Raw genomic sequence first — 12905 nt, 5'->3', positions numbered from 1 at the left:
GGGTGGTGAGGACAGAGAGGTCAGTACCGTTTCTTGGCTGGAGGTTTCCTCCGTCATGTGGTTTTTGTGGCAGAGAACCTCAGCAGAACTGGGACAAGGACTGGGGCAGGTCTCGGAAATAAAGACAAAGAGGTACAAGTACTGCTCTGGTGTTTTTAATCACATGCTTCCTTTTTTTTCTTATGGTTAATTTCTCTTCCCCACTAGAAAGCAGGCTCTGGAGCAGTGTGTCTACTTTGGATGTTGTATTCCTCTGTTTTTGCACTTCCCAGGCAATATTTTACTCTGAGATTTTTGTTGCTTTCTGAGATATATGTATACCAGTAGGATGAGATTTTTCATTTGGATGCAGAAGGCAAGACTGAGATTCTGTTGATGGAAGGAGTGAGAGTTGCTCCGCTCTCTATTATTTGCAGTACTTTTGCAGATGATTTAATATCTCAAGAATGGAAATTTGCACTGGATGTGTTTGACATCTGGGAATGGTTCCTTGGACCAGGGAGAGTGATAACAATTAAACATTATGGAAAAATATGGACCAATGTCTGAACCTGTTTCTTGGCCCTGCTCAATTTAATGGTATAGCCATATCTGAGATTCTTGGATGTACTTCGTAAGATGAATAGTAAAAATAGTAAGTAATGGGAAAATTTTAACCACATAGGTTCCTAGAAGATGCAGCTTTGTGAGAAGTGGAAGTAACTCCAAATATTCCATTGCTGCATTCTTTACACCATTTAAAGTGATGAGGAAAGCCCCGATAGCCTTGTTCTCTCAGATCTGATGTTAGACTTTGGAAAGTCCCACACCTCCCATCATTTCCAGGGCTCTTATTTTGAATTTGAGAGCATGCCAATGGTTAGTTCTGGAAGGAGAAAAATCTGGTCACTCTCACAACAATACTATGATGACCTTCTCCAAGGCAGCCACCATCAAGCTCTTAGCTGCTTCCTTAGCTTCGGGGCAAGATCCAGGTCCATCTGTTCTCCATGATGCAGGTATATCCAACCCTTTAACCATGTCTGGGCATTGTTCCCTTCTCCTTCTGTAAGAATGCAAGTATTTGCAACAGGTTTATGGTCCTATGGAGGCAGCTTGCATTTTTCTGTTTGGGATTTTTATCTCTATTTTTATTTTTACAAAATATTCATAGAATATTCTTGTGTGATATGGCTGCATTTGTTTTTATATGAGCCTGCCCTTGTTATTGCCTGATTTTTTTTGTTTTAAATGGTCTATGTAGCACTGTCATTGTATAAACAAATATACCCATCACAAACACCCAAGTGGTATTGGGGGAACATAATCCAGTGTAGGCACAAACAGTGTTTAAATGGCACAAACCCCAACAGGAAGGTCTAAGAAACCAGTAGATCACCCACCATCCGGCATTATGGTAGAAACTTGCTCAATTTCTTATCTTAGAAATGAGTGTTTTCATATGATATTAACCTGCAATGCACAAATCATCCATTCTATAGGTTATAGAACAAGTGAGACTGCACAGGAATGACTAGGCAATGTTGCTCTGCAGAACAGATAATGTTTATGCTTATACATTACTTAGAAATATATGTACAGGACTTAAAAATAAGCTCACTTTAACATCAGTGCCTGAAATTATGGCCGCATACAGACAATTTCTTCCAATTACTAAAATGCCTTTGAGAAGGCTTGCCATCACTCCATATGACAGCGCAGGGGGGGGAAAAAAAACCCAACTTACTTAACTTTGGAAAGTGTTTAAGAAGGTAATCAGAAATAATAAAAAATCACCATCTCTTTTGGCAATGCCCTCTGATACAAAAGTTAGAAACAGTAGCCAATTTCATGGAGTATTTGAGGAAGTTATAGCTCCACTGATAGCCTTTGGTGGAAATAAGCATCAGACATTAATTTAGCAATGATAGTCCTTTAGAAAGAGAGAAATTAAATAATCACTATTTAATGGCATACTGAAACATTAGAGTCTTCTTATTCACTGTTTACCTTGAAGAATTTTCCATTTCAGCTCTTGCAGCAAATAAATAGGAACAATTATCATTTGTCCTGTTTAGAGGGCAAAAACTATATTTAACAAATAAAATATCTGTCTTTATTTGGACCAAATATGAGACAACAGAATTTGGAAGGCTTGGGAATGAAATTAAAACAAAACATTTAAATAGCTTAATTGACTGAAAGTGTGAATAACAGATTGTAAGTATTTTCACATATTCACCAAAAACACCATAAGTGTAATTTAACATTCAGTGCACAGAGGGATGTTTCCAAAATCATACAGGCTTTGTTTTTTTTTTCATCCCTGGTCTGCAAAAAAGTTACGTGCATGACTAACTGTGTGCATATATATATATATGTATTGTGTCCTCTTATCCCTGGGAACATGATATTTGTATGGTTATATACTTTCCCAGAAGGGAGCCTTTGAAGATCTATGTACATATACAAGTGTGCATTTGTGTGTCTACAGCTGTCATTATCCACATGTAAAACTTAGCTAGGGTCAAACCCCACATCAGCCTTCTATGAATGACCTTCTCAGGTTCACTTGTATTCAAGAAAAGAGTGGGATTTGGCCCCTGATTCAGTGATATCAGTTCAACCCTATTCCCAGAGCAAAGCTCCCATTTACTTATGTGGGAGACAAGGCCAGATACTACGTTTCCACCTCTGACTGCTGGTTGCAAAGTCATGCATAATATCACTAGAGGTTTTATCTCAGATTCAAAGGTTAAATGCAAGGTCTATCCTTGCTTATAGCACAAAAGAAATTTGTTAGTCCTTGTTGAATACTCAAGGAAAAAATAGCTTGTTATAAACACTCAAAAGTCTTTGGCCTCAAAATTCCTAGGATTTTCTTGAAAGGCTGTGATGCAATGAAATAGTGGTGACAAGTGGTAAGCAAATAAAGTAACCACTTTTATAGCACTTTCTCATAGCTTCCACTGAGTTTTTGTATTTGAATCATTACATACCTTTCATATTTCTTCAAACTCTTGTACTGTATTGTTCCCCTTAGCATTTCTAAATGTAGTATTGACTATAGATTTTATTTTATGCATATAAAACATCTCTCTTCTAGTGTTGTTCTTCTGCTCATGGAAACAGTAGTATTTTGTGAAATTATAGTATTCAGATGCCTTTATTCATGATTTTTATTTTAAAAAAATTTTCAATAGCAGTTATAGATATTATTGTATTATCTTTCCCATGAAGTTAAATTACATTCTCCTTTACCAGAGGTGTACCTATGTCTAATGTTGATTAAAAAAAAAAATTTTAACAGCATTTTCTCTAATATTTTGCATACAGAAACAATGCAGCAAGAAAATTATTAATCAGAAATGCAAATTATAATGAGTTGCGAATTGCAAAAGCCTGTTAAGTTGCAGAAGGATGTAGATACAACAAGACAGTTAACAAGACAGTGAAAACTGCCAGTTGTTTCATGATAGGACTGTTTGTGTGTGTAAGTGTGAGGCAGAGGGAAAGGGAACCCTGTACTTAAGTGAAAATAATAAGCCAAATCAATCCTGTTATTTTTTTAAAGCATGAAAATCACAGCCCTCTGATGTAGCAAGTGCCAACATGATATGCCATTCCAGCATTTGCAGTCCTAGAAAGATATACTTTTTATACTTAGTAATCTGAATCTTGATATGTTGGAACATCATTACCTATGTTTTTTATCAGAGCTCTTCACAAAAGTTAAATTTAACATCTCATTTATTGGAAACTTAGCTTGTGAAATCTGGCATTTTCATGTTTTTAAGGAAACATGAAAACATGCATTTCTTAGCCTCTATCCTGTTTTAGCCATTCACATTTTCATTTAAATGATCAAATTGGAAGGAATTTAAATGTCATGCCTAGGTATCATCTACAAAAAAAACTTCTTCAAGCTATGGTCATATGAACACCAAATCTATGGACAAGGTGACAGTAAAAGGAAACTTATTTAATATTTTATAAATGACTCTTTTTTTTCCTCCCCAAGTAAAACTTTATTTTTGAAGTGCACTCTATATTTTGGATTTAAAGGGCACTTGTCAGATACTAGCTGTGTTTTCAGAAAATACTTATTAATATTCATTAATAAAATGTAAAGGAAAAACTCTTTGGGCCAAATGCAACCCATTTGGAAGAAAGAAATGATTAAGTTGACAATTTCTGCAGATTTCTGCACACTTCCAGGGCATTAACATACCTGCCAAATTATGCCCTGCTGGATTTTCACAGATTTGTGTTTTTAGAGATCAAGCTTCGTGTGATCTGTGCATGTCTTTAGCAAATTTTCTCTTTACATACACATGGTCACTGCTCATTGCTTGTTACCTCTCCTATCAGGGGTGAGGTTGAAATATTTGTTTCCTCAATGCTAGGTGCCCTAGCCTAGGATGGAAAGACAGAACGGGTCCCTGCTGTTCTCTTCTCTGGCAACTTGCTCATTTTTATCCAGTCTAGGAATGCTGTTATGCCTGGACCTTTACCCTTAAGGTCCAGAGGGTGATATGAGGTGTTCTGCAGTGAGTTATCTTGATCAGTATTTACCAAGGATACCAAACAATTCAAAAAGAGGTTAAAAACATTATTAATGAACACCAGATAATGACCAGTCATGGATATGCACTGGTACTCTATGAAAAGGAGCACAAGGGTTTGCACAGATTCAGTTTGTACAAGTTTTGTTTCAATAGCATGTCAGTGCTTCTCTCAAAATAAATATTGCCGAGCTTCTGTCACTGAAGTTGGTTGCTGTTAAACCCTGTACCAAAATGTAACCCAGCTCCCATGGACTCTGGAGGTTGCAGGGTTTGTCACAGAGGTTACTACTAGCCTGGGTAATATTGTAGCAGAGAGACATGGATGTTTCACCTCCATTTTAATCACTGCTTTACCAACTGGCCCTACCTTCCTTTGCAGCTGCCTTGTGGCTCAAATGATAGAGAACCCCTTTCTTTCTGCACTGAAACTCTGGTGGTCTCCAGCCACAGGGGAACATTGGTTATTCTCAGATGATGCTTTCAAATTCTTCCTTGCATGCAAGGAGCAGTTGAAACACCTGTGCTGACAGACTGGGACTCTATCTACACAAAGCATACGGATTCTGACTGATTTTATGAACTTATATATAACTCTGTCATGTATTTACTAGCAAAGCTTGGTAACATACCTCCTAACCTTGCCTAGAAGCAGCTACGTGTCAATATAAGACACCACTATAATTTTAGTTGAAACAGAGGGCTGATGTCTGGGAGAACTTGTTTATTTCTTTCAGCTATGACATTTGGTCTAATAAATGTTACTATAAATCCCATAAACTTTGCTTACCTATGTACTTGGACCACCATTGCTACAACAATGCTACATTTGGATCATTCACACCAAATGATTCAATCCAGTAGGACAATGAATTGCTATAGAGTGGTCAAGATGAAAGAAATTACTTCTTTCTGGTTATTAGCAAGGTTTAGATTAAAACAATGGAAAATCTTTGGCAGAAAAGAAGTGATGAAGACAAATGAATTAGTGCCTGTTGGTGGAAACAGACATGCTGTCCAGATGGGGGACATTTTTGAGTCCTCTCCTGGCTGAGGCTCAGAGAGCGAGGCAGACCCTTGCTAGAGCCCCAGTCCTGGGTGGAAGGAGAGAGTTGCAAGAAGAAACTGGGATTGCCAAAAAGCCCAGCCCAACTCTGTGGGTTTTAACTGGTAGAACAGGAGGGACTTCTGCAAAGAGTTTCCTATTTCTTGATACACCTGTCCCCAAAGGTCAGCACAGGTGATGCTGCCTGGTTGTGAGGAGGGAGAGTATAGCTGTACTGGTGTGAGCTGTGCCATGACATTTGTATGCAGGTCCAGAGAATGGGTCCTGGCCTTGTTTCATTTACTAGTAACCCTTAAGCCTCAATGTTACCCAATCATTTTTATTTGGAACCCCAGCTTTACATTACTTTAGATTTTTTTTCCTAGAACATGACCCATACAGCAGTATTAGTGAATTTCATTCAGTCTGAAACAACAGCCGTGAACTGTTAATTCTCTCATACTGAAACCAAGCCATGATATAAAATGGCTGCTTTTAGTAACACAATATATTATATATATAATCCAGAGACATCTGAATTCCTTATGTTATTTCTTTTCAGAGAAATGCATTAAATAGGAGAATCCTTTGTTTGTCAAGTTTATCGTCTGGAACTGCCTCCAAATATTTACCAGAATGCTGTAGTACCCAAGGATTTTGAAGAATTTAGCTTGGACTGGGCTGGAGTGCATAGAGCTGTATTTATAGTTCAGAAATGTGTAAAGGTGACTGGTACACAATGAATATTATGCAGGAGAAGATGTCTGACAACTTTCAAGACACTAAACTGAAGCCAGAGGAGTGAGACATAGCTGTAATTGGAAGGGGTCATCTATCAAACAGCAAAGTTGTTTAGAGAAAATTTCATTTGCAAGTATGCAATTTTTTTGTACTCTTGTGCATGGTGGGCTGTTTTGAAAAACTGAGTATATAAGAAAGCCATGATTATACCTTCAACAAATAAAAGTTCTAATTATACAGAGCATTGGGGTGATATTTTTCTTAGGTTAACGGAATCTAAAGTCTTTCAGAGAGTTTCGCAAGTCCACATGGTAAGGACTGCTGTGTTTTTCACTTGTATCCCTAAATGACCTGTAGATGCTTAAAATATATAGTAGTTGTAGTACCCTACTGGTGACATAACTAAGACTGTTCTACAGAATACCACACTCTACATACCATTCTCTGTCAAAGGTTAGTGTTAGAAGTATAATATTTTGTCCACAGTTAACGTTCCAGAAATTATCCATCAATTCACTTCCTTTAGAACTGAGCATAAAAAACACGTTGATAAATCCAATCTATTGTTGTTGTGGATAGTCTTCCTTTTCTACTCAGAGAAGGCCATAGTATTTGGGAGGCAGTTATTTTTAGGTAGTCTTTCTCTGCAGAAATGTAGTTGGTTCTTTGCCACCATGAATGAGATAAACTCTGAAGATCTGTAGTCAAGTAAACAAGATGCTTCCTGAGAAACAATCCACCTTTATTGAGGTTATCTGTAGGTTATCTGTAGACAGGGTAAGATGAGTTTGTTTACATTGCCCTTCGTGCTGCAGAAGCCTTGTTGTTAGAAATGTGCAATTGCAAGCATATAGCTATATGTATTACATAGAAAGACTGCACAAAATAAGCTTAGCATATAACTACCCTGTCCCTAATGAGCGAAGAGGTAGGTTTATGTTCTGGTGGATCTAACAATCTTATTTATGTGTAATCACAAATTCAGCAAATTCACAAATTCAAGATTCTTCATTTTTCTTCCTTCCCCACAATGAAGATAAGTGCTGTTTTAGTGCTTGCAAAATAAGGGTTGTCCCAAGTGGAAAATTTGTGTTTTGGCTATGCCCACAGAATCAGTCAGTGCTATTGAGCTGCCATTTCTTGGCACTGAAGGCCATGCAAGCTGTCTGGAGAGGAGCAAAGGGACCCAGTGAGAGCTTTCAGCATCTGTAGTGCCACCTGAGGAGACTCCTCAACAGTATTTCACAAGCCTGCAAGCTCCATAGAAGTTCTCTCTAAAAACCCTGACTATCTGTGGTTTTGGTTTTCACACACTGCAATGATTTCTAATCTTGGTTGAGAGGTGAGGGAGTCTATATGAGAATTTTTTCTTTTTCTAAGTCTTCTGTTTCTAGGGCCTTCTTCCTGTTTTTAGGTCCTTTTCTAGAGCTCTGGGATTCACAGATCACCAAGGTTTTGCATTCAGTCTGTCTTATTCATGGTCTTACAGATATTACTTTCTGTATGGAAATTTGATTAAAAAGGTTATCCCTTTAGAACAATAAAGCAATAATATAATAATAAATGGCTGCTTGTTTACAGGCAACCATGCTCAATGGAATACAAAATAAGGAGGGGAGCTAAAAGGAATCCCTCCAGTGCTTAAGTGATTCCATATTCCTGATATATTGTGCATGATGCAGGTGGGAGAGAAGGAGTGGACCTCAAGGGATTTATTTATCCTTCAGAATTTAGTGTAATTCCCTTTAACATCAGTGGAGCCTGTCTGTGCTAAGAAAAGTGTTGACTTCATTAGTAATTAAAAGGCCTGGTTTATTAGAAAAATATAAGGCTGGACTGAAAAATAACAAATTTTCACCAATTATTAGAGCAATACATCTACATATGTACAATGTGTTGTTTGAAGTCTTGTCTGTGTCTTGAATAAAGACTTGCTGCGCTCCTATACATCGGGATATTGTATGTGAGGAAAGTTAAATAAAATCTAGAAGATCTTGTCAGGATCCTGTTATACTGACAGAAGGGATGTTCCCGTTATATATTCATTCATTCTTTCATTCATCCATTCATTTGTTTCTAACAATGGCTGTTTCTAAACATTTGTTAGTCGTTGGACTTCCAGACAGGCAGAGCACTTGGATGAATGTTTTATTAGTCTTGTATTTTCCAGTCTTTGAAGTACATACCTGACAGGATAAAAATATTTCCCAGTTTATTTTTCTAACTTTTTTCTTAATTCCTTTAACCAATACTGTAAGAGTGTCAGGTACAAACCTGATAGGCTGGAGAGGAATCTATTGTATGAAGGAACTGTATTTGCAAGTCTTAAGTGGTGCTTGACATCATGGTAAGAACAATTTATCTTTGACTTCTGCTATGAGATGTGGTCCTTGTTATATGAGTGACTATACAAACAGACTAACATGGTTTTGTCAGGCTGCAGAAAGGTTTTTTCTTTCTACATTGTTGTCTTCTTTTAAATTATTCCATTGTAATAAAAGACTGTTAGCAACAAACCTTGACAGAGTATTAAGCATTCAATACCACCTAGATTTACAGTTTAAATGAAGTGACTACGTCACTCACGGAAAGCCCCTTAGTTTAGCAAACCAGATTTTCACTTGCTTTCGTGAGGGCTGCTAGTAAAATAGCTTCAGTTTGCAACGTAGTTGTTTAGCAGAACAGTAACATAGAAACAGTTCTTTAAATTTATTTTCTTGATGGATGGATGATTTTTCTTTAAAAGGCATCATTGAAATTGTCACCATGTAAGAAAAAAAGAAATAGCAAAACACACCCTCCCTTTTTGAAGGATTATCTGCCCAGGTCAAAATATAAACAATACAAAAGTGCAAGGTCTTTGTTATGCATGAGGCCTATTGGCCATTTCAGAGCAGTCTTCTGTGTCACCAAACCAAGCTGATGACAGATGGCGAGACTGTCCTTGTGAATTTTTCACCTTAACATGACAGGCTATATGGAAATGTCCTGTGATCACTGGGGATTCTCCAAATGTCCCTCGATAATCGACACAAATGGGAATCATTTTTAATTTGGAGCCTGGAGCAGTTTTAAAAATTTGTCTTTATGTATAAACTCTATATACTATTTCGCAAGAAGTCACTATTATAATGGATGAATACAATGAATTTCACACTGAATTTATAATGATCTTTATTTGTTTAGTGAAGAAAGACAGTTAGAAGATAAGTTCATTATAGAAATAATACTCTTATAAACATCAAGAAAAACAAGCAATTAATCAAAAAGGAACCTGCAGCACTTTGTAATCTGTATTCAGGAAATATATTCTGGTCCCACCAGGCACCTCGACAAATTTTGATCAAGTGTTTTTATATTCTGTTAGCTCTGTTCAAGAGGCAGAATTCTTTAATTTTGCATTGCATTTCTTTTCAAAATGAAAACATCTGTGAAACCAGGGCCAAATGTTGTTCAGTGTAACTTATGCCTGACAACATCAGTAAGAATACTTGACGTACAAGGCTTAATCCTTTAAAAACCTTTAAGTTTCTCAAGGTTAGAGCTGCCATACATCAGAGAATGAAGTGGTTCAGTCTCCACCAGGGGAGCAAGGAGCCCACCCACAGATGGAAAACTGACTCTCCGTCCAGACCCAGTTTTGTGTGCTATCAGCTGTGCTCCTTCTTTTCTCTCAGACTGTCTTCTTAAAAAACGGCAATTTGGAGAAGTGCGTGTGGTTAGGTGGAAGCTGTGATGGGACTCTGGGGAGGGTTGAGTCATGACCTTCTCACTGGGAACTGATGTGTGACTTCCACAGTGGAGCTGTGAAAAAAGAAAATCTAGTCTCTGTGGTAAATGGGACTAAAAAGGACTGAAGTTTGGGTTATGGTAAGGGCTGGGCTGAGGGGAGAGTTGCCAGCTACCATGATGTCTTCAACTCCCTATGTGTGCTTTGCCAACACCAACAGTGGTTATAGTAGACTCTGATGGCAGAAGGTCTTTCCATTTTGGTTGGAGGAATAAATATTGAGATGCTATGCTGATAAAAAACAGAGTACAGGCATGTAATATTTCGTGCTTTCCTTTGACCTTGGGCTTGGATGGCAGTAGGGATTCCAACTTAGCAACTTTCAGGAACAGATGCTGTGCATTCTTTGTATTTTTTGCAGCGGTTGTTTTAGCATTTCAGGTAGCCATTAGTTATGTTGACTAAAGGTCCTGAAGGTTTTTTAAACAAACTTTTTATTTTTTAAGGGAAAATTTCATTATGATTGTATTGTGTGACTCTAGTTTAAATGTTAGGCTCTGTACAGTACTCTCTATGTTTGCTGTTTTGTTCTGCTTTACTTTATGTTTAAGCTATTCTAATTATTCACTGAGAGTCTGAGAAAGGACTAGATAACACAAACTCAGAGAAAGTTTTGATGCTGAATTAATGTCTGAACTGAATCAATCTCATCTGTACTGTAATGAACTTTGTCTTTCATATGCTCAAGTAATTCATCCTGATTTTCAAAGGTGCGGTATATTCAAACTTTGAATTGAATGAGAGTTTTCAGTTCTCAGTCGCTTTGAAAACTGGACATTTCAGATTTGGGTGTCCAATTCATTTATGTGCTACCTGGGTTTGACAGTTTTAGCATCTAAAATAGATTTTGGAGTTTGGCTAATTCTCGAAAGCCTTATACATAAATATGTGTATATAGATTCCTAGCCTGCATATGCAAGTGGTTTAGATTCAGTAGAAAATCAACTCTGGGAATTTCAGAATAAAATATATACTCTATTAGTGTTTATATACTGAACTGATATCTCTTCAGAAACACAGAATGAAGGAACTGTGTTTGTTTATTTATTTATTTTGGGGAGAAAAAAAGTTAGTTTTGACATTTTTTCCAATCTAGCTTTTAATGAGAAAAAGTTTGCTGTCATTTCTTCATTGTCAGCATCAAGTACTGTAATTTGCTCATGTAATACATTGTGGCCTAAAGGTATATTGCCAGCCAACAGAGTGATTTCATAACAAAAGAATCAATAGCTCATTATTTTTGGACTCAGAATAGTTTGCATGTTGCTTTAGAGATTTCATGACATTTAGGAGATTATTTGCAAATTAAAACAATCCTTGGATCAATCCATTAAATTGTCAGTTAATCTTCTTAAATTACACTTTGTTTTAAGCTCCATGTAAAAAGAATATTAATTTTCTTTTTTGCAAAATATGAGTAGAAGTTTGGATGACAATGTTAGATTCTGAGTGGTTGTTCTATTACATCTTTCTATAAAGTATCAACAGCAAAACAGCGTTAGAGATTAAAAGTCATCTAAATTATTTGGTCTGACAATTCAAACACATGGATCCCCCTTGAACCATGTTGCTGTGACTTCTGTTACACAAGAACTGGGCTTGAATTAACTTTCTCCTCCAAATTCTCTTTTTCACAAGGTATACAATGCAGAAAAGCAAGTTAATAAGTCTCCGAGGAAAGGCATGTGACTTTTGAGTTAAATTACACAAATGTAACTTTTTCAAAATCACTTTTAGTATTTAGCTTTTTGTGAGCTACTAAATATGCACCTGTGCAAAGGCCACCTTGTACAGCCAGTCCTTCCTACCCCCACTGAACTCTATGGGCCACTTGGCTTGCAGGCTTGGGATCCAAATTTACGGTGAACCTCTGGTTAGGTAGTGATCAAGGCTCCTTTGTGTGCAAGCAAATTGCCACACTCGTGCCAACATCCCCTAAAGCTACTTTTCCATGGCAAGGCTTTTTACCCCAGCATATGCCCACCGTTTTGCTCCCAGGACACTCGTCCCTTAGGCACACTCCTCTCCTTAGGGAGAGGAACAGCAGCCTCAGAGCTGCCTCAGCTTTTCTGGTTGCTATATTGCCCCTTAACTCGTTAGCAAAGGAATGGTTCTGCGTACCTGGTCCTCCCCACAGCCTCCTCTCTTCCTTATTGACATCCCCGCTCCTCAGTCTTTCACCAAAGCACCCCCCATGATATGCAGGGATGCTCCCTGTGTCATGCCCTTCCCCAGCTCTCTTGGCAGAGCAGTTCTAACTTTATCCCTCAGTGCTCGCGTGGGAGGGAGGAGGGTGATTTTGTTCTCATGAGGTTACTCGGTTTGTTAGCCTGCAGATTGTGTGGCTGTGCATAAACTAGAGAAGTGTAGGCAGCTACTTTCTCTTATATTTCTGTGGTTGTGTCATTCCAGCATCTTTGGGCATTAGCTGGGGAAATAACATAAAGAACAAGTGCTGGAAAGATTTTTAGCCCAGATTCCTCTCTTATTTTTGACATCCAGCACAGTGAGTTTCCCTGGCCTGAATTTCCATGGAAAGCAAACTTAGAGGTAGTAAGTGAATTTCAAATTTGCAGAAACCACTTTCAGAACATGCACACTGCAATGTTCCTGTCACAGGTTTCTATCTGAATAAGCTGGAAAACAGAAAGAGTATCCTGGTTAGACTAATTGCAGCTAACTAACATCACCTGACTAGAGACTACTGAATACTTCTGGCCTGTGCAGGATTGATCCATTGAATGAAAAATAATGGTCTGAGTGCGCCAATGAGTAATGTTGAATA

The sequence above is a fragment of the Apteryx mantelli genome, chromosome 2, assembly GCF_036417845.1.
Source record: "Apteryx mantelli isolate bAptMan1 chromosome 2, bAptMan1.hap1, whole genome shotgun sequence".
NCBI lineage: Eukaryota > Metazoa > Chordata > Aves > Apterygiformes > Apterygidae > Apteryx > Apteryx mantelli.
Note: the sequence above shows the minus strand (reverse complement) of the source record.